This window comes from Plecotus auritus, assembly GCF_963455305.1.
Source record: "Plecotus auritus genome assembly, chromosome: 6".
In the NCBI taxonomy this organism is placed as follows: domain Eukaryota; kingdom Metazoa; phylum Chordata; class Mammalia; order Chiroptera; family Vespertilionidae; genus Plecotus; species Plecotus auritus.
Genome location: NC_137773.1, coordinates 6,282,147 through 6,301,942, shown reverse-complemented (window position 1 = coordinate 6,301,942; position 19,796 = coordinate 6,282,147).

The following is a 19,796-nucleotide window of genomic DNA, read 5'->3' as shown; positions in this document are numbered from 1 at the left end:
AACAGGGGCTCCGAGAATTACAAACTGGGTGAACTGGGGTAAGGAGCCCGGCCGCCTCGGAGACTTGCCTGTGAAATGGAAATGATCGTCTCCGACTTGCTGGGCTGTCGTGGGGATCCGAAGAAATGACACGGGGCAAGGACTGGGCCCGCAGTCCGCGCTCGCCAAGCAGAGGCTGGGGTTCTACTTGTGCGGTCAGGAAGGCACTTCACAGTGCTGTCTGGGGCTGGCAAGCTTGTTTGTCCTTCTGTAGCCAATGGCAAACAGACTGTACCTCTCATTGCAACACCAATCAACTGGCGGTGCCTGCATGAAGTGCCGTCATTGATCTGTGATGTCTGCCACGGGCTGGGAGGGGCAGTAACAGTGTGGGGTCCAGGCATTGCTATCCCCCTTCCACAGGGCAGGTTCCGAAAGCAGGAACTGGGCCTGAAAAAGAATCTCTTTTCTCGTACATGCTACAAAGCCTTTTTTGCATCTATTACCTCATGGCTCCCCCTAACAATCTCAGACATGGCACACTGGGACCCCACGTCGCCTGGTATTAAATCCGGAGACAAGTATCATCATTTGATGGATGTGGAAACTAAGGCCAAAGGTCAGATGAATGAAGCAGGTAACTGACAAAACAAGGTTGGACTTTGAAAGGGATCTGTAGCATCCCTCCAGAAAACTGGCTCTGCCTGCGTCTCTCCCTGGAATCTTGAAAAGCTACCCTTCCGCGAACCAAGTCCCTTTACCTTGCCAAGGCTCAGTTTACCTGTCTGCAAAATGGACACAGGAGCTACCTCTTTCTCCCAACATCAACGGGCTGTGCGAGGAGGAGGGGAAACAGTGTGTGTGGTATAAAGGCTTGGATAAAATCTCTCCGCCTGCCATTCTTTGAGGGGGGAAATAATTTGGGGTGCAATGCTTCCTGCACTTGTCAAAGGGGGTCTTTGTGAGCTTCTACCTGGGGCTTGCGAATTACTACAGATTTCCCTGGACCGCCATGGGGAGTGCTTTAGCACTTGGAGTTTCGAAACTAGACTGATTTTATGACTTTGGGCGAGTCACTTCTCACTGACCAGCAGGCTCTGTACCTGCAGGAGGGATGACTAGCTTCCTGGCCAGGCTGCTGTGAGGCGCAGGGCCAAGGTAGAAAAGCCACCTGGAATGCAGAAGGCACGCACCGAAGGCCACGTTCCTTCTCCTGAGGACCTGCTAGGGCAGTGGTCGGCAAACTGCGGCTCCCGAGCCGCAGTTTGCTGCTCTGTTGACTAATGGGTTTGCCGACCACTGTTAGGGTAACCTCACCAAGGCTTTAAGGTACAGAATTTTCTTTTCTCCAAAGAAATGGCAATAACGAAATGTGTGTGTGTGTTTGTGTGTGTGTGTGCAAGTATGTAAATGTGAGTGGGTTGTGAGTGGGTGCGTGTGTGTATGTGTGTGAGTGCATGTGTGTGTGTGAGTGGGTGTGTGTGTGTGTGAGTGTGTGTGTGTGTGTGTGTGTGTGTGTGTGTGTGTGTGAGGAGGAGGAGGAGGGGAGGAGAGGGCTGCAGAGAAATAAAGTGAGGGAGGGGAAGAAACAGTGGAGCATTTTAGTGACTTGCAGACGAAAGCTCCTTCTAGCTGGATGCATTAGCCTTCTAACACCAGCTTAGCTGTGTTTGGAAAAATGCTTAAGCCGCTATAGGATGCCAAGTCATGCATATGTCAGAGCGTCTATTTTAGAAATTTGCATATCTCTCTCCCAGGAGAAGAAGGCCTATTGGAACAAAGTGGTTGGTGCTTGGTGACATCCCTTTATTTGTTCATTTTGTGCAGAAAGAGGCACTGTGAGGGAGAGGGACTCGCAGAGAGAGGGGAGAGCAGGGGGAGGGGCGAGGGGGTCAGGAGGGACAGATGGACAAAGGGAGGTGAGGTCCCGCCCGTCCCCTTTGATCTTGAACCTGCCTTGGTGGACGTCAGGTAGACACGCTCCGTTTTCAGACCTTGAAGCTCCTCCCGGGGCCTGCCTGCCCCACCGGCTGCGTCTGCAGTGTTTAACGGGCCCAAGTGGAGCCAGATGGTGGACCCGAGCCAGCCTGCGTTTGACAACCAGATGCTGAGCTCGCACAAAGGGGACCTCGGCCTGGCTGCTGGCGGGGAGCTGAGCTCCGCAGAGCACCAGTCCCCTCTCCGTGCCTGGACCCCCAATGCGGGCCCTGCCCCAGCCTTGGCCCCCAGGAGGGGCCCCAGAAGCTGGCTGGACTGGGGCCAGGGAACCAGACAGAGCTGCGTTTGAATCATGATCCACCGCTGACCAGGGGGCTCGGGGCATGCGGTTTTGAGCCTCAGTTTCCTCATCTGTGAAATGAGCCTGCCAAAAAAAATAATAGTAGGTCTCGTGGATGGTTAGGGGACTAAAACGGAAACCGTGTGAAGAACCTGTTCCAGAGAAGACCAGAGACTGTGGAGCAGGCTGAGCAGGCTGGGGCAGCCTCAAAGGGGGACAGTCTGACCTTCAGGTTCCAGAGTTTGAATTCCCGCATTAAAGAACCCAGGGGATGTCATAAAAAACCGTATTCCGGGTTTCTTGTGAAAGGCCCTTGTACCAAAGGCTGGAAGTGAGCAGCCGGCCCCCTCTCGCCTCAGACCCTGGCCCTGTCTGGGGAACCCCACCTCCCACAGCCCCTTCCCTCACTTGGTTTCTTCCTCATGGAGGGGCCAGACGATCCTCCAGGCCCCTGTCATGTCTGTTTGCACCTCTGCCGCGGTTGTCATGGCCTTTCATTGAGAAAGAAAAGCAAAACTCGCCGAGGGCTGAGCTGTCATCTCATCCTCAGGACAAAGCTAGAGTCCCAGGCCCCCCCCCTCCCCCCCATCAGCCCCATCAACACGAGGGCCGGACACGCAGAGGCGACACCCGGATTGTCTGGGATCCCAGTGAGTGGCTGCTTCTTTTTGGAAAAATATGTTCCAATGTATTGTTTACACAACATGGCCTTCCATCTAGCCATTGTGTGGGGCTTTCCAAGAATATTTTAAAGTATTTAGGCATAAAGTAGGTGCCTCCCCCACCCCAAAAGGAAGAATCCCGTAGCTTTTCATGGTTTGGGGACCAGAGTATATACACTCGGAAGGATACAACAGGCCGAAGAGGGAGAAGGGGGCTGGGCTGATGGAGGGAGACGGCTCCCGCGGGTTGTACCTGTTTTCTATCTGGCCTGGCCGCTCCCTCGGAATGTATAGCCCAGCCGAGGAGGGCAGGAGGCAATCAGGCGATTCCGACTTTCCAAAGAGACCAGCACGAGGTACTGGGGAGCCACGAGGAAATGCCAGCTCAGCTTGGAGGAGAGCCCTTGGGCTCCCCGGGGCAGGTCAAGTCCAAGATCTGCCCAGAATAGCAAGCAGGTGTCAGCGTGTGCAGAGGCGCCAATGGGCACTCCAGGGAGGAGGTGGGGGAGATCGAAGTCTGTTGGGGGCCTGGAAAGACTGTGGGTGCTGGAGCATAATGTGGCGGAGAAGTGAGGGAGACGTGAGCGGTGAGGGGCATGGGGAACATGTGAGTATGTGTGTGTGTGTGTGTGTGTGTGTGTGTGTGTGTGTGTGTGTGTGAAGTGGGGAGGCCTTGGAATGCTGAGCTGTGAGATCTGAGGAAGGCTGGAGATGATCCTGCAGGCGGTGGGGAGCCACAAACAGGTTTCCAGAACAGGGAGCGCCTGACCAGATGGATGTCCTAGTGATCTGGGAAGCTGTGCGGAGGTGGCTGGAAGGGGGTGAGCCTGAGGGTAGGAAGACCGCCCAGGACATGGGTGGTGGCAGCTGTAGGGACACAGAAGAGGCAGTGGGTTTGGGAAGTCAATGTCACAGGAAAAGCCACTAAGACTTGGTGACAGCTGCCATGTCCCAGAAGGACTGATTTGCATAAATGCTGGTTCTCTGCAAAGTTCCACCCAATGGATGGGTGGCTAATTGAATTCATTCATCCCACAGCAAACAGTTATAGATGCGGGCTCCCCTGGCAGCCCCGAGCGGAGGTGCTGAGAGGAATGACAGGGAGAGCAGGCTCCGGCCCAGGAAGTGGCGATCCACCAGGAGGTCTTGCTTCTAAGAAGGGTTTGTGACCAGCATCCTATAAAGCAGATGGTAGCCGCCCCGCCGGCTACAGCTCGCACATGTTCTGGCTCAGGCACCCTGCATCACTGCCACCGCACCCCAGCAGGAAGAGCCAGCCCCCGACAGTTTCCCATGGGCCAGGCACGGGGCTGCGGGCTTGCGCCTACTGTCTCCTACGATGGAGCTCTGGGTTTAGCAAACTTTCTGTAATGGGCCACACAGTCCAAATTTTAAGCGTGAGGGCCATCCAGTCTCTGTCACAACGACTCAGCACTGCCACTGTAGTGTGAAAGCATCCACAGACCTTGTGTAAAAAAATGGACATGGCTGTGTTCCAATAAAACTTTATTTACAAACACAGTCAGGGGACCAGATTTGGCCTGTGGGCCAGACGGACAAATGTGGATGGAGTTCTCAGGTTTCTACTCACGCTGCAGATGAAGAAGCTGAGTGTGGCATTCAGGGCCCAGGTAACAGAGGCCATTCAGAGGGGGCAATGGAGGAGGCATTCCTAAAGGGGCTATTTACAAGGTGTGAGGTTAGGGGGAACCAACCGGGGTACTGCCGTCCTCCGCAGCAGTGGGGAGCTGTTGAGATCCCGAGGCTTGAGGGGCAGCAGGTGTGGTTTCCAGAACCTCTCGTTGGACGAGGGGCCACCCAATTGCAGCCGTGGCTGCCTTGCTGGAAGGAAGCTGGGGGGAAATACTCGGGCCTGTTCCCTCTCCTGCCCTCCAATCTCCTGCTATCGCCCCCTGTTGACCGGATCCAGCAGGAAGCCAGGGGCCAAGGGAACCACTGAGGCAGTCCATCAGGCAGCCTCCCAGGGCTCCAGAGAGGACAGAGAAGGGTGGGTGGCAAGTGGAGGGAGTCTGAGCAGCTGCTCAAGGTCATGCAGCCGGTGAGTGACGGCCATGGTCAGCATATTCTCCAGTCACCATAGTCTCTGTGCAGAAATCACCGTGGGAAGAGATGGGGTGGCAAAGGGGAGATGGGCTGCGGGAAGACTGGGAGGCAAGAGCTTCCCACTGATGGAAACCCCCAAATGTGACCTCATGCCAAGGCTTTGGAATCAGATGGGCCTGGTTCACATCCTAGCTCTGCTCCTTACTGGTTCTGTGGCCTGTGCAGGTTAGTATGCCTCTCGGGTTTCTGCAAAACTGGGGTGGGATTCTCTCCAGGGGTGGTCAACACACCTCCAGTCCATTCCATCTCGGTCGCTGGTTCAAAAGGCAAATTCTCAGGCCCCATCTCAGATGATCAGAGCCCCACTCTGCGGGTGGGACCGACAAGGTCCTGGGGACGATTCTGATGCACCCCAATGTGTGAGAGACAGTTTATTGGCTTCCTGTGAACAATCAAACATGCCACCCAGTCGCAGGCCTGTCGCTGGCACACCCATCATTTATGGAGCCGTCCCAATGAGCCACAGGACTGACCTGAATCAGGTGATCGAATCATTGTGGCAACCAGAGAGACACGTTTGATTTCAGTCCCATTTTACAGAAAAGGAAACTGAGAACGAGAGAGAGCCAGATGCTTCTCTGAGTTGGGAGGGACTCAGTAATAGCTGGCTCCCTTCCTCTTCCCCTCACAGTAGGAGGCAGAGCAGTATGGGCAAAGGCCAGAGGGCCCCCTAGACAAAGTTCAAGGGCTGACGGGGGAAGGCCGTGGACTCAGGAATCCGCAGAGAAGGGGCCACCCAGGAGGACCTGGCACATTCATTGAGCCTGAGCAGCCTCGGGAGAGCCCCACCTCCACCGGCCGAGCTGCGAACCCTCAGCGGGCGGGTGGCGTGAAATCAGCCGGGGTGTGTAATTCACGGGAAGGGACTGCAAGCTCCAATCAGAGCTTTCTCCCCCCCTTTTTTTTTTCGAATCAGGCAGCGGGATCTGTCTATGGCGAGGCGTCCTCAGACCCCGACTCCTTCTGAGAGGGGGAAGAGTGCTCTGTGAGACCCAGGCATCTTTCTCTGGCATCTTTGTGTGGAGGTACCTGGAGATGTATTTTTTAAAGCTAATAAATCATAAACCTTCTTTGAGTCCCAATCCAGAACAGATGTAATGCATATGGTCAGTAGACTTGGAGTTGCAAATAAATATGTTTGGAAACCAAATATTTGAAAAGCAATTCTTCTTCTCCGTCTTCTCTTTTTTAAGCGCCACTGCCAAGATCGGTTCAGGGATTTGGTTTCCCCCAAAGCTGTTGCCACAGCACTACGCTCCCTCAGCCAGAACGGAGATGAAATGCCCCAGGCCAGGAGTGCACAGAGCTTCCAACTCGCATGCCAGGGTGGGTTGATTGGTTGTGGCTGCCTGGAGCGCACGCTCGGCGGGACTGAATGTCATGATCGATTAGCAATGTCTGCTCCAGGACCGGCCATAGTAAGTAGAGGTATAAGTGCCACATGACTGCCATCCCTGTCCTGCTAACTCTGCACTACCTGCTTCTCCAATAGGATTGTGCTTATTTTGATTGTAGTGCAATTAAAGTTTAAGGCAGGGGTCCTCAAACTTTTTAAACAGGGGGCCAGTTCACTGTCCCTCAGACCGTTGGAGGGCCGGACTATAGTTTAAAAAAAAAACTATGAACAAATTCCTATGCGCACTGTGGGCCCAGGTTGAGTCGGCTGCTAAGCACGACAGGCAGCGGCACCCGGTGGGCCAGATAAATGTCCTCGGCGGGCCGCATGTGGCCCTCAGGCTGTAGTTTGAGGACCGCTGGAAGGGCACAGAAGAATAAGGGACATAAAAGAGTTTCACCTACTCGCTAACTGCAATGCCCAAGTAATACCGAAATAGTCCTCTTGCTAATTCAGCCCTCCCCCTAAAATGGAATCTTTAACCCTCTGAGCAGTGCCTGGACCCCAGGGTGGCACGTTCACAAACAGCAGTTCTTTTGTTTCTTCACCTGTGCACGTCACCATCACCTGCTTCTCCCTGGCGTGTTAGCGGCAGGAGACCTGGGACTTTGGTGCATTGCTTTGTTCCTCCCATCCAGCTACAAGTGGTACACGGTAGGGACTTGATAAATCTTTGCTGAACGAAATTAATTTCTTCTTTTTTTCCTTCCCTCGTTCAGTTGCTTATTTATGGCATCACCATTCTGGGCTCAGCGCAAGGCTCGGGCTGCAGATCCAGCTACAATAAGACAAACGAGAAACCTCCAGCCGGCTGACGGAGACAGATGCATCATTTGCTGATTCTAGACATGAAAAAGGTGATAATAGAAGGAGGTTCTGGGCAGAGGTGACTGACATCATGAAGAGATGATGGAGCCCTAGGAGACTTCATAGAGGCTTCTCTTTGACCGGGGGCAGGGGTGGGGAACGTCTGGCCCGTGGGCCGTGTAAGGCCCGAGAAATCATTTGGTCTGGCCCTGCCAAGGCATTAGGGGGGAGTTAATTAAATGTTTGGCCAAATACAGCAGGCTAGTTTTTAAGTTGATAATTTTGTATGGCCCTTAGCAGAAAAAAGGTCCCCCTCCCTTGACTAGGGTTTTGAAGGATAAATAGAAGTTTTCCAAGCAAAGAGTTGGATGTGATATGCTTTTTTTTTTTTTTTTTAAATATATTTTATTGATTTTTTTACAGAGAGGAAGGGAGAGGGATAGAGAGTTAGAAACATCGATGAGAGAGAAACATCGATCAGCTGCCTCTTGCACACCTCCTACTGGAGATGTGCCCGCAACCAAGGTACATGCCCTTGACCGGAATCGAACCTGGGACCCTTCAGTCCGCAGGCCGATGCTCTATCCACTGAGCCAAACCGGTTAGGGCAGATATGCTTTTTATAAGGGTATAACAGACTCCTGTCTTGTGCAGGAATGATAGTGTGATACATAGGATATGAGTGAGAAGAGTAGCAAAATTGCCTGAGAGTCAGACACATCTCAGTTCTGTCACGGCTCAACTGTGTGACCATGACAGAACTGTGATGTGTCCGACTCTCAGCCTAGCCTCTCCGAGCCTCCGTTTCTACCCAGCAGACTGAGACTCCAGAGGGAGCGGAGGTGAAATGCTAGCGCGGGCCCCCATACCTCATAGACCCTCAGGACGTGACAGTTCTTCCTGTTAGCAAGCCAATCAGGACCCCACCCTGACCCAGCCCGGGGGACGAACTGAAGCTTCCCTGGTGTGATTCAGAGAAAGGCAGATCTCTGGTCTCCGTCCAGAAAGACGTAGTTAAGGACATCCTGCAAGGGTCTTGTTAGCAGGGAAGCTCGTCCCCAGTGGCTCTGTGGTGAGCTCTGTCCCGCCGACCCCTGCCCCCTCCATGACCCCCTGGGGTACTGCCTCGGCTGCCTCCCTGCCCCACCCAGGGGCACGTGCAGCCTGTTTTCGCAGCGTTTCACGGAGCCAAGCCTGAGAATATGCCAGCTCCATCCATTTTCCTTTCTGTCCCGGCTCAGCAGACTGCTTCAGGCCCGGCGTCTCCTCACTGAAAAGACCTGCTCTCTGCAAACGTAACGATAATAAAAATAACAGGAGTGACGGCTACCATGGATAGCATGCGTGTTCTGGGCCAGCACTGCACACACACGATTTTATAGGCATCTCACCAGGACCCTGTAAAGCTGCTATTGTTTTCTGTGATTTCTGATAGGGACCCGAGTTCGAGTTTACACAGCCAGGGATGACAGGGCCAGAAAGTAACCCAGGTTTCCTGTCTCCCAAACGCACACCCCCTCCTTCCGTTTATCTGTTTGTTCTTCATTTCTTTTTTAAAAATACATTTTTATTGACTTCAGAGAGGAAGGGAGAGGGAGAGAGAGAGAGAAACATCAATGATGAGAGAGAATCATTGATTGGCTGCCTCCTGCACGCCCCACACTGGGGATTGAGCCCGCAACCCTGGCATGTGCCCTGACCGGGAATCGAACCGTGACCTCCTGGTTCACTGAGCTATGCCAGCCGGGCTGTTTTTCATTTCTTTACCAATTCTCTTTCTCCTTTCAAAAAGATCAGAGGCAACTAGGGGAAGTATAAACAGCAAAACAGAATCAAACCAACCAAGGAAATCAGCGCCGAGAACCTGGGCCGGGAAGCTGAGATGTTCCCTGCAGGGGTTGGGTGCAGAGTTCTGTAGGTGTCAGAAGGGCCACATTTGTTAATCATGTTATTCAGCTCTTCTCTACCTGTGTTAAGATCTCCCACCACATCTGGTTTCAGACTTGTCTCTTTCTCCTTTTGGTTTTTATCAGGTGTTGCTTCGTTTTTGAAGCTTTGCTGCTAGATGCATGCACATTTGCAAGTGTTGTGTCCCGGTGGAAGGATGCATTTTATCGTCACGATAAAGAATCTCTGTAATGGTTCCCGCCTTAAAGTCACCTTTGCTGATGACATAGCTTAGCTACACTTGCACGGCCTGCCTTTTTCCATCCTCTTATTCCATCAACCTCTCTGGGTCCTTATAGTGAAGACACGTCTCTTAGACTAGTAAGCAGGATACGGTCGCTTTATTTTTAACCCTAGCTTGGAAACTGTAGTCTTTTAATTGAAATATTTAGTTCATTCACATTTAATGTAATTACCCATAAATTTGGGTTTAGATATACCATAGTATTATCTGCTGTTCATTTGCCCCATCTGTTCTATAGTCTTCTCTCTTAACCCTATTATTTTTTTTTCTCAATTACTCTTGTATTATTATTTAAATTTCATGCTCTCTTATTTTGTTAGTTTACATTTTTATGCTATCCTTTTAGGAGTTTTTTAATTAATTACAATAGGTGTCCTTGACTTATTTAAAGTCTAACGTAAGTCAATACTCTTACCATTTATGAACAATAAAGTTAAAATACTTTAATGTTAATTTATTTCAATAAAATGACATTTAATTTTATCCTTTTGAATTTATGTTACTGCTGTCAAATATTTTGATTTTGCATATGTTACAGTGTTTATATGTGTTTTATATTCTTTGCTGTATTTTTGTTCTTTCAACTTTCATGCTTCAATAAGATACTTTCCATGAACCCGTCTTTCAGGTCACGAAACGTTTTTTAAGCTGTGTCTCATCTGCTCCGAAAGCCGTCACCTGCATTCTCAATTTCAATCGTTATATTTTTCATTTCTAGAATTTATACTTGATTCTTTTTTTTTTTTTTTTAAGGATTCTAGTTCTCTGATAAAAATGTTCACCTTGTCATTTATTTTCTTGCATACATTAATATGAATTTTTAAAGACCATGTCTGGTAATTCTAATATCTGGGTTGCCTGGGGATCTGTTTCTATTATATATTTTTTTCTCATGGTCCTATTCTTGGTATGCCTGATGAATTTTGATTGACTACAGGAAATTTTGTATTAAAAAAAAATTGCAAAGGCTCCAGAGGATGTTATTTTCCCCCGGAGAGAATTTTTTTTAGCTTCCGGCAAGCAATTATCACAAATGTTCACTTTGATGTAATTGGATAGAGATGATTCAAGGCTAAGTTTTATTATTATTATTTTTAATCCTTACCTGAGGACATGTTTTTATTGACTTGAGAGAGAGAGAGAGATGTAAAAGAAACATGGATCCCTTGTCTCCCAAATGTGCCCCAACTGGGGATCAAATCCACAACCTGGGTATGTGCCCTGCCCAGGAATCGAACCCACAATCTTTTTGTTATGGGACAATGCTCTGACTAACTGAGTCACCCAGCCAGGGCAAGGCTGAGTTTTAATATTTGAAAGGCCTGGCCTATTTCCACTCACCTTACTCCCAGGTTGACATGAGCCCTGTCTGAAACCCAGCTCAAACTCACTTGGAAAGCAATGGAGGCTGGTCAGGTGAGCAACGTCACTGTGGGATGGTAGGAGTGCGTCCGAGCATCAGGGAGTCCAGCTCTTGCTTCTCCGCCTGGCACACCTCTCTCTTTTTCTTTCTACTTTCTGACTTTATTCTCAGACAGGTTATGCCTGGGAACAGAGTCACCGGCAAATCTCAGGAACACGGGTCCAAGATTTTCCAAGGACTAAGCCTCGCTTTCTCCAGTCTCCAGGTCAAAAAACTCCAGAAGAGCAATGGTTGGTGCCATTTGGATCAGTCACGATAGCTAAGTAGGAAGATTCCCGGGAACACAGACCACGCTGTGAGGACCACAGACTGGTGTGGGGAAAGAGGTGCTGCCGAAAAGAACACAGGCCGGTGATTGGCCACAAAACCCTCGGTGTCTGGGGCGGCCAGGCGTGGAGGTTTGATGTTTCCCAGGCAGAAGTGCTGCTCTCAGAGCGACACAAAGTGAGCTCGTCTAGTTCCGTGGTCGGCAAACTGCGGCTCGCGAGCCACATGGGGCTCTTTGGCCCCTTGAGTGTGGCTCTTCCACAAAATACCACAGCCTGGGTGAGTCTATGTTGAAGAAGTGGCGTTAGAAGAAGTTTAAGTTTAAAAAATGTGGCTCTCAAAAGAAATTTCAATCGTTGTACTGTTGCTATTTGGCTCTGTGGACTAATGAGTTTGCCGACCACTGGTCTAGTTCAAACACGGTGAGTCCTGATGGGTTTTCCCAAGCTCCTAGCAAAACCAGATAAAACAAACAACAACAACACTTCCCTGCAGGATCTCTAGGGATAATACTCATAAGACGAGCTGCTGGCTTGAGCAGCCCGGTCCTGGGCCAGGGGAGCCATTTATGCAACTCTTTTCCCATCTGCTTGCAAAGTACATGCAACGACGCCAATTTTCGGAAGAGAACCCGGATTTAGAGGGACTGACGCTGACACAATCACAAATAAAAATTAGGTGCAAAAGTGAATATTTATTTAGTGTAGGGAAAGCAACCACACACATGTTTTTAAAAGCCGACGGATGCCCCAAAGAGCATGAACATTAGAAATGTACGTAACATTTTAAATTAAATCACTACCTCTCGCTCCTCTATAATATTCTCCCCCCGCCCCACCTACATTTTTGGCTGCATATTTGGTCACCTTTTTTTTTTTTTTTTCACATGAAAAGGGTGTAATATTTTTTCCTCTGGAGAGAATAGAAATATAACTCAGCCTTCCCTCTAGCGTGGCTGGGCAAATGCATCTCTTTACTGAGAGTTGAAATGCAGAACATGCAAACTTCCACCACATTATCCCGGCTGCTTGTAGTTCTAGAGGTTTGTGCTGGACAAACACATTTAACACAGGACACCTCACACAGTTCCCACTGAAGCAAGAGACAAGGATAGGGAGTTTATCATCGTCTAGGCCGCATTACTGGGCGCGTTTCTGGGAAGGGAGAATTTCTATTTTTTTTTTTTTTTTTAAAATATATTTTATTGATATTTCACAGAGAGGAAGGGAGAGGGATAGAGAGCTAGAAACATCGATGAGAGAGAAACATCGATCAGCTGCCTCCTGCACACCTCCCACTGAGGATGTGCCCGCAACTAAGGTACATGCCCTTGACCGGAATCGAACCCGGGACCTTTTAGTCTGCAGGCCGGCGCTCTATCCACTGAGCCAAACCGGTTTCGGCGAGAATTTCTATTTTAATGAGATATCTGTAAGACCCACATCGTCGGCTCACAAGTTCCCATGGCCGATGACTGGGAGGATTTTCCGAAGACCAGCTTCCGGCTCCGGACCTGTCAAACTCTGTTCTGTTCCGCCACCTGCCTACCTTTGGGGGTCTGGCCCGCACCCTCGTGCAGAGACCCCTAATCTTGGGAGATAGGGATATTCGAGGGGAGCTGGGAGCGTTTTTTGAAGCAATTTCTACCCTAAGAAGGCAACCACATAAGTGTATTCCACTCGACACAGAAAATGCAGCCTGACACTCCTGCCCACCTCAAACACGCCTGGCAACAGCGGCAGGGAGGGCCATGGGGGGGGGGGGGGGAGACAGCAGTCAACCACCGGGACCAGAATAGCTTCCTTTTCACGTTTTACCGGAACATGTGGGCACATTGCCGGGCTCTTCCCGGCCTCAGAGGAAGCCTAGGCAAAGGGAGGGACCCTGAAATGCAAGCCTCATTACTGTATGGAGAGGTGGCATTTCCGCTCTCAGATGGGGAAACTGAGGCTCGGAGACGTGAAGTCATGTCATGCAGCGAATACATGACGAAGCTGGCAAACAAGGTCTTGGAAAAGGAAAGGGGGTCCGAGATGGATGGGTTCCCCTCTCTCCGTCTCCTCCCCTCCACTGAGCCTGGGAGAAAGTGAGGACATGGAGGTGACCAAGTTTGCCAAGGTCAGATCAAGGGCGTGCGTCTCAGCAGCACCCAGAGCCCGGGGGCCTGGTTCTACCACCGTGAGCATCTGCTGTGTAGACACCGACAGAAACTAGTGGCCCTTGGCAGCATCGAGGGGATCCCTGGAGGATCTACCCGGGCCGTGTGGAGGGTCCACACTCTGGAATCCAGGCCATGTTTGTGCGGGCTTTTAAAATATATATATTTTTATTGACGTCAGAGAGGAAAGGAGAGGGAGAGAGAGAGAGAGAGAAACATCAATGAGGAGAGAGCATCATTGATCGGCTGCTTCCTGCATCCCCCACACTGGGGATCGAGCCCACAATCAGGCATGTGCCCTGACTGGGAATCGAACCGTGACCTCCTGAGTCACGCTGGCCAGGCATGTTTATGAGTTTTCCTTGTCCCTGGGGAGCCTCTGTTCCCTTCTGGGCCATACCCGCTCCATCCCCCGCTGGGAAGGATCCTGACCCCCACAGGGCACAGGTGCAGGATGGGGATCCCTCTGTGTCCCCGTGGGTGATGCCGGAATTGCTCTCTTAGGAAGTGGGACATGAAGCGACGGAGGACGTGCAACCTCCTGCACACAGAAGACTTGGGCCTTCGTCTCTTTAAAAGCAAAAACACAGGGAAATGTTGGAAAGAGCGGAGTCACTTTCCTTTCCAAACTCCTCACCGCCTCCGTGTTGACAGTCGGCGCTCACGCACCCATCCCGCCGTGCCCAAGGGGCGAGCGAGACTCCAAGACAGAATCTCAAAGAGCCTTCACTCCCCCGTCATTGGAAACAGACCCGCGATGCACTGTGCAGTGTTAACACGCGGGAGGTTAAGTGCCAGCTCTCGGGCCTTTTGATGTATTAAATACCAAGGACTTTAACGTAATAGAACTGTAAACCTCAAATCAGAGCTAATCACACTAATTTGCTGAGCTTGAAAACCAAACCGAAATGTTCATTTCTTCTTAAACTAAACCACAAATCCGCGTTGTTTTGATCTACAAATCTATCTAACGAAAGACTTGAGGTGGCTTTACAAGAAATACATGCAATAAGACAAAAATCTAAGTCGATAAAAGCCAGGATTGGGGGGTGGGGGTGGGGGGGAGCGGAGAGAATCAAAGCCAGAGGGAATATTATGATACAGATATGCAAGACCCATGCAGTAATTTGAGTTGCTGAGCCCCCTGGCAGCCAAAGCAATATGGCAGATACATTAGTTACATGGCCTGCATGATCCATAAAGAGAAATAATTTTAAAATAGCAGGGAACTGGTTTGAAAGCAAACTAAGTCGCAGACAGTAGGGGGAACGGTAACAGAATATTCTCTGAGTCACACTGAAAGTACTTCATTTGGCTCAAGAGCCTGTGTAACACACATAATGGTTTCAAAAACATTAATCCCTTTATCATTTCGTTTCTGCGTTCTACTGGCGTTCAAATCCTGGTTGGACGTCGACTTCCCATCAGCCCCAGTACGTCCAGGTCTCCCTTTTTTTGTGTTTTTTCTTTTTGAATTTTTGCCTTAAATGATTTCAAGCTCTGGCTGTATTGGTTTTGTGCATGGCCTCATTGTTTTAGCAATTAAAGAATAAAACTTGCACGCGTGTCTCCAGGGACAAGGGAATTCAAAAGGTTAAGTGTCGGCCTCGCACTGCGGAGTGTGGTTCCCGGTCCCCAGAGGGCTCCTCTAAATTGTTTGGATAAACTGAGGAAATGTCGGGGGGAGTTCTGACACTGAGCATGACATTAATCTTCGTAACCATTCCTCCAGATGTGCACACATGTTCTGAGGAGGCTGAACATCCAAGTTCACGGCAGCAGCCCACTCTTCTCGGGGGTGGGGGGCGGGGAGGGGGTTGGACGAGGTTGGGGGTTGGGGCAGCCAGGTTGGTGTTTCTTTCCTCAGTATTCTCCAATCTTAGAAGATATGGCGACTTGAAATGATATTAAAAACCATGAGGAAATGCTTAGCAGCTATTGCCAAATGAGAAAGCAGGTCATAAAACAACATTTGCAAGTACATAGATAGCTATACCTACAGCTACATGTAGCTAGAGATATATTGGGTGTATATGCACTCAAATGTTAACAATATTTATAATATTTCTTTAAAATAACACCCAGTTATCTCTGGGTGGGGGAATTTTGACTCTACACTTTCTAAGTTTTCTACAAAAAAACATATACTGTTTTTACAGTGACCAAGAAAACACACACACACACACACACACAAAAAGAAAACACCCCACCAATAACTGTTCTTTTATAAGCCTTATACTTAGCCATTTCCAAATGAATATCCAAAAAGTCTCATGTCTATTTGTGGCCATAAGCCCTCTGTACAACTATGATGTGCTTTTAATTTTTTTCTTAGTGGCCATAATTAGACCGTGGCCAACATTTACTTGGGGACATTTGCCCTCCAGGCAAGGCGTGCGTTAAAGATTTTTAAACAGCCCCACCTTTAAGAAAGATGGGAATTGGGTCTCAGATTGTACGCTTTATCTGATTGCTTCTGGGGGGCTCAGATCAGTTTGCAAATATTGTTGAATTTAAAAAGGAGTTTGAATACCCACTGTGGAATTTGTCCTCACCCCATCTGTCGACTGCAGAAACAAATTAGCTTCTCTCCACATGGCCTGCCGTTCCCCCGATCCTTCCCCACCCCCCACCCCCCACCCCCTCGCTGCAGCCCCTTTCCAAGAATCCATGCCTTGGGGAGGAAAGCCGAGTGCAAAAAAGGCAAGAACTTGTCTTGTCAAGACAATCAGCGGCATGTGTCTGCATCTATGTGAGCATGTGTGTCTCTGTGTGTAAGCATGTGTGTGTATATGCACACATATGTGGGTATTTATAAAGGTGTTTCAATGTGTCCGTGTGTATGGACATTTGTGCAGGTAACAATACGACCACTTCTGCAACTCAAGGCACAAAATGAGGTCGCCGTCCTCTGAACGGCCAAATTATGGCACCTTCTGCCTTTTGAGAAACAGTCATTCCTCCCTCGTGGCCTTTCTGTGACGATCAGGAGGTCCAGGACCTGCTCCGTTCAGGAGGTAACACCATCTAGAAGAGGAAATGAAGGGATCTGGCCATGGCTTTGGCTGCAGCTGGCACCACATGGTGTTTCTGCAGAAACAGAGAGACCAAGACTCTGATGCAAAGTCCCTCTCGCCCCACCGAGCACGGCGGGAACGACCTGCCACCCACCACCCAGGGGACCGGGAGTGAGTCCGGTTTTGCTTGAATTGCTCACTTCGGGAGCCCAGGTCCCTCAGGTCAGCATTTCTCAGCGTGGGATGGGGACAGGAAGTCCCACCCTTCTGGTGATGTGCTTCACTGTGGGACTCGGCACCGAAGGCGGTGACGCCAGTGGCTGGACCAGAGGGTCTGTGCCCAGAATTGGTGCCCTGGCCACCCCACCCACCCCTGGCTCTCAGGCCCGGGACTCCTTTCTGGATGGGGAGCTGCTGGTCAAGGCCCTCGCCCATCTCAGGCCTTCTCATAGCTCTGACCGCAAATGAGTGTTGGGATCTCAATCCCCTTTCTTCCAGAAGTTCTTGGTCTGTGTGCAGACTGGCTCGCCTCCCTCCCAGTGACCCTGGAGCACAGTGGATGTAGGTGGGGGAAATTGAGTCCTCTGAAAAGCCAAAGCCCCAGGCTCTGAAAAAGACAAATAACCCCACACACACCCAAACCCGAGCTCAAACCCAACAATGAGTGTCTGTTTGACACCCACATAATTAAGAAGACAATTCAAGTGCTTTTGACTTGAACACAAAAGAGTGTCAGGTAGCAACCAAACCGGCTGACAATTTTTAAATGATAGTTTTGCTTTTAAAAAATCCTACCTAATAAAAGAGTAATATGCAAATTGACTGTCACTCCAACACACAAGATGGCTGCCCCCATGTGGTCAAAGATGGCTGCCCCCATGTGGATACAAGATGGCCACCACAAGATGGCCAGCAGGGGAGGGCAGTTGGGAGGGACCAGGCCTGCAAGGGAGGGCAGTTGGGGGTGATCAAGCCTGCAGGGGAGGGCAGTTAGGGGTGACCAGGCCGGCAGAGGAGGGAAGTTGGGGGCGACCAGGCTGGCAGGGGAGGGCAGTTAGGGGTGACCAGGCCGGCAGAGGAGGGAAGTTGGGGGCGACCAGGCCTGCAGGGAAGGGCAGTTGGGGGGGGACCAGGCCTGCAGGGAAGGGCAGTTGGGGGGGACCAGGCCTGCAGGGGAGGGCAGTTAGGAGTGACCAGGCCTGCAGGGGAGGGCAGTTAGGGGCAAACAGGCTGGCAGGGGAGCAGTTAGGCATCAATCAGGCTGGCATGGGAGTGGTTAGGGGGTGATCAGGCTGGCAGGCAGAAGCGGTTAGGGGCCATCAGGAAGGCAGGCAGGCGAGCAGTTGGGAGCCAGCAGTCCTGCATTGTGAGAGGGATGTCCGACTGACCATTTAGGACCAATCCCTGTAAGGGTCCCAGATTGGAGAGGGTGCAGGCTGGGCTGAGGGACATCCCCCCTCCTGTGCATGAATTTTGTGCACCGGGCCTCTAGTAATAGAATAATATACATGCACCGGCAATAACTCCAGTGCATGTATATGTGAATAGATGTCTATCTATATATATAAAAGCCTAAGCGACTGTCCAACCATTTGACTGGTAGCTATGACGTGCACTGACCACAAGGGGGCAGATGCTCAATGCACAGGCATGGAAACATGGACCAGACGGATGAATCTCAGAAGGAAGAGGGGAAAGGGGAGGGCAGGAAGAGAGTAACCAAAGATCTTATATGCATACTAGAGGCCCAGTGCACAGATTTGTGCATCAGTGGGATCCCTCAGCCTGGCCTGTGGGGATCGAGTCAAAACTGGTAGTCCGACATCCCTCGAGGGGTCCCAGATTGTGAGAGGGCGCAGGCCAGGCCAAGGGACCCCACCGGTGCACGAATCCGTGCACCAGGCCTCTAGTTAGTATAATAATATCATTTAATGAGTGCCACACATGTGCCAGGCACTTCATGGACAACATATTCTTTTATTCTCCAGACAACCCAGTGAGTTGAAAAGCATTCTCAGCCCTCTACTGAAAATGATGAAATGGGCTAAAAGGGGTTAAAATAACTTGCCCAAGGCCACACAGCCAAAAGTTGCATTAAAACCAGCAAGCAAACCGAGACTTGAAGTCTTCACTGCACATGTGTGATTATTTTAAATTAATCTATTTTATTTCATTAATAAGCTTTGTTTTTTGGAACAGCTTTAGGAAAACTGAGCAAATAGTACAGAGACTTCTACACCACCCCCTCCCACCCGCAGGTTCCCCTATAACGTCTTACATTAGAGTGGTACGTGGGTTCCAGTGAATGAACCAGCACCTATATTTTATTAACTAAAGTACATAGTTTATTCAGACTTCCTTAGTTTCTACCTAATGTCCCTTTCTGTTCTAGGATCCCATCCAGATACCACACACATAACATTAGTCCTCACGTTTCCTCAGATTTCTCTTGGCTGTGAGTTTCTCAGACTGGCCTTGTTTTCGATGACCTTGATGGTTGTGATGACTCCTGGTCAGGTTTTTTCTAGGACGCTCCACTGTTAGAATTTGTCTACTATCTTTCTCATGATTATACTAGAATTATGGGTTTTGGGGAGAGGGACCATGGAGGTGAAGTACCATTTTCATTGCACCCTATGCAGAGTGCTTACTATCAACGTGACTTGTGACTGTTGATGTTGACCTTGACCGCCTGGCTGAAGTCGTGTGGCAGAAGGAATTGGGGGGATGGAGCTGGTTGGTCTCTGCTCAGGATCCTACAAAACCTTCCAGCCACTCCCTCGGCATTTTTGCATAACCATGTCTTTTCATGGCGTGATACCTCATTTGTGAATAATATCCCATCGTCTGGGCGGACCAGTTTGTTTGTTCACCTACTGAAGGGCATCTTGGCTGCTTCCAAGTTTGGGTGATTATGAATAAAGCTGCTATAAATATTTGTGTGCAGGATTTTGTGGGGAGATAAGTCTTGACCTCATTGGGAGAAATGCCAAGGAGCGCAATTGCTGGATTGCATGGTAAGAGCATGTTCAGGTTTGTAAGGAACTCTCAGACTTGTTCTCCACAGTGGCTGTGCCATTTTGCAACAGTGAATGAGAGGGCCTGTGGCTCCAGCATTTGGTGTTGTCGGTGTTTTGGATTTCAGGTATTCTACCCAGGGCGTAGTAGTGTCTCGTTGTTGTTTAATTTGCATTTAATCCCTGATGACATGGATGGGGAGCATCTTTTCTTATGCTTATTTGCATCTGCCCATCATCTTTGGTGAGGTGTCTGTTCAGCTCTTTCTCCATTTTTAATTGTGGTATTGTGGAATGATGAGAGTTTTTTTAATCAGACATGTCTTTAGCAAATATTTCCCCCAGCCTGTGACTTTTCATTCAGTCTTCTCATGCTCTTGGTGTTATTAATTTTTCAAATTTGAATTAATTGCCAATATTTAAAACATAACAGTTCCTATAGAAAATCTGGGTTTCTAACTTTTCCTTGAAACCCCA